Genomic DNA, 3,337 nt, shown 5'->3' with positions numbered 1-3,337 from the left:
TAATACAATTGTTTATTGCAATAACTTTAGACTGGAAAATAACAAGATGATTGTTTGTTATTGCTCAAATCTCATGTAAGACAAAAAGATGAACTTTGTATTTCTTGAGACGCAATGATGAATGAATGAATGTTTGAAAAATTGCAATGAAACAGAGTCCAAAAAATAGCCTGATCTTACGTTGGTTAAAGTTTATCTGTTTCGTAAAATCAGGAATAATCAACATAATTGAACACTAATTTCGACGAGTTTTATTCATTCGTTATCTTTCTACATTTTAATTCCGCTAGAGGGCAGCTATAAAAGTCTCAAAATGTGACGTAACATAGTAATGCAAAAGTTTAATCTTGACAGGATTAAACAGGTGTAACTAGTTTGACTAAAAAAGATCATAAAAAATCTCTCTGGCGGGGAATCGAACCCCGGTCTCTCACGTGACAGGCGAGGATACTAACCACTATACTACCAGAGATGATTGGATGAGGGAAATGTATTTTGTTAGGTTATATAGTTGAAGCTAAATTTGCAAGATTTCTTCTCCTTCAAGACAAGCAAGAACAAATAAAAACAAATTTTCTGGTTTTATTATTTTTTAAAATAGCTCAAGCTCATTTAAGCTTTTGTATTTGTATTTTTCATTCATTTTTTTCATCAATACCAATTGAAGATTTGATTAACTGGATAGGCGTGTTGAGTTGAACGATCCCTTGAAATATAAGTTATCTAATCAACTCTGATTAATCGATTATTTAGATTATACTTTTTTTGCTTACTACTGATTCGAAGTTCTAATTCCAAAAATGTTTTATCGAAAGCAAGAAATTATTTATATTTGGATTGCAGTTCAAATGTCGAACTCTGCTCTTTTAGTTCGCAACTATTATTGTCCATTTTATTTCATATTGAAGCATTATTGTACTCGCTACTTCACTTGAAACACTGTTCATGCTTAGTTAATCAATGAAGCGAAATGCTGTTATGTCCAGTGACCAGAGGAAAACAAATTGAAGAGGAAGAAGAGAGCAAAAAATGAGAAGGAAAATTGAGTTAACATGAATTCTTAAGTGGTTCGTTCAAACAAGTCATTGAAAGAGTTTAATTTATTTTGTAAACACAAGTTAGACAGGAAAGACGATAATGATAATGAACTTTATTTTATTTTAGCATAATAATTGAGGAGCAGGAAACATTTCCGTTGATATTGTACTCTTTGGAACCGTCAAAAAGTCAACTCATGATAATGAACAAATGAATTTTCTGTAAACAATTTTTCAATTTTCACTTGTTCATTTGGTGAGAAAGAGTAAAGAGTGAAAATTAAAATCGCAAACAAAGTTGACTATAAACTGTCAGTTTTTGCTTTGGTAAACAAGGTTGACATTTTGAAGCAGAAAAAAGATTCAAATCATTCAACTATTAAATAAAAGTAAATTGTGATTCCAGTAAATGGAATGAGATTTATTTCAAATTAATAAATTGATTAAAAGGTGCCTTTTTGTTCCAATTGGGTGAACAGAAATGAATGTTTACTGAGAAAATGATGTTGAAATAGAGAATGAAGAAGAAGAGAAGAGAAAAAGTTCTGAAAAATGTCCGTCATTCAAACCATTATCGTGATAATCATGGAAAGTATTTGTTGGTTAAAAGAAAAATTATTCTTCCTATTCTAAACTCATTCACGTAATCTATTCTTTCATGGTCGATAAATCATTCATTAATAATGAATAGCAATCAATCAGTTTTCAATTAATTGTTTCCATCTGTGAATGAAGATCAAACTCTTTTTTTCGTGTAAAAATTATAAATTAAACAAAATAATTCATTCTCGGTTAACAATATTAGTTTTGTTCAACTTTTCCAACTTTTTTGAGCTTCATTTTTTTAATAGTTTTTTCCTTCCAGTTCAATTTTTTTACAAGATAACTTTAATAACTCTTATTATAGCTTCAGGTATCAACCTATCAGAATGATATTATTTCTGATGATGGTGAGATTTTCAAGGGGAAAAAAGAGTCAAAAATGTTGACTTTTCTTCTCTTCTTGTCTCAAATAAATGACCTTCACTGTACTGTAAAAGCCTGAGAAATATTTACTACACTCTATCATCATTTTCATTTTTCAACATTATTTCAGTTCAATCAATTCAAAGAGTAAAAATCAATGTAAGCTAGTCTTGCTTTTTCATCATCTTCATAATTCTCATCATTTTTATCTTCACCTTTCCTAGACACAAGTTTGACAGGAAACCATTAGTTTTATAAATTTCAAATAGAAATAATTTCAGATTCAAACTAGATCAAGTTGAACCTTAGACATGATGATGGTGACAATAATGACAGTGTTAATGTAGCTGTCGTTAAAAACATTTTTTTCATGAAACACCCTCAATATGTTTTATATTTAGTCCGATAAGAGGGCCTCTGTTGGGCTGAGAGATTAATGTCTAATGGCCTATTAGGACATGCATAATTACTATAACAACTTGAACCAAGATGAAGATGATAACGGTATTAATAGTCGCTAAGAAAGCTTCTCGTAAATTACCCTTACTGTTTGTGATATTTAGTACGGAGAGAGTGACTCTACTGGGTTACGAGATTCATGTCTGGCGGCCTGATAACACTTTCATATTTAGTACGAAATATGGCAACTTGACCAAGATGACGATGATGAGAAAGATGAAGATGATAATGATGGTGATCATGATGATGATGATGACGGTGTTAATAGTGAGAAAAAAAATCTCGTAAATTACCCTTACTGCGTGTGATATTTAGTCCGGAGAGAGGGACTCTGCTGGGTTACAAGATTCATGTCTAAGAGCCTGAAAAGACTTACTATGTATAAGCAACAAAAATGATAATTTTAAATCCAAAAGACGATAATACTATCGACGAAGAAAATTCTTATGTTAAATGTTGAGGATGATGATGAAATACACTCTTTTTGTGTTGCAGATCGCATATAATATTATGAGTGATTCTGTTAAGTTGCTAGTTTTATGTCTTTGAGGTGAAGGAATCTGTTTGGTTTACGTTGATCTGAATCACAAAATAATGTATAAAGATTCATTCAATTCTTTTCCTTTCCAAACAGTAAATATTATTGTTGAAGATAAGTTTAAATATGAAAAAACAATCAAATTGTTTCATGTTAACCAAATACTGGTATCAATAATGTGATTACATTTAACATGCAAAGGAAACATTTGAGCTTCTTTTTTTGATTCTCTGCCTGTTTGTTTCTTCCAAGTAAAACCAACAGGGAGTTAAAAGTTATCACTCGAAAAGAAAAGTTGAAATGGAAACTGAATATGATATGAGAATATTGTGAATAA

General features: G+C 30.4%; 1 non-coding gene across 1 annotated transcript; it reads right to left on the bottom strand.

Annotated features, from left to right (window-relative positions):
- Positions 1-400: 400 nt before the first annotated feature.
- TRNAD-GUC (transfer RNA aspartic acid (anticodon GUC)) lies at positions 401-472 on the bottom strand. The gene has a single exon. It is a non-coding gene; the product is annotated as a tRNA-Asp (tRNA).
- Positions 473-3,337: the final 2,865 nt, after the last annotated feature.

This window comes from Tetranychus urticae, chromosome 3 (assembly GCF_039701765.1).
Source record: "Tetranychus urticae isolate SD_2017Ah chromosome 3, NJAU_TeUrti_SD_1.0, whole genome shotgun sequence".
Taxonomy (NCBI): Eukaryota; Metazoa; Arthropoda; class Arachnida; order Trombidiformes; family Tetranychidae; genus Tetranychus; species Tetranychus urticae.
Note: the sequence above shows the minus strand (reverse complement) of the source record. Positions and strands in the feature narration are given on the sequence as shown.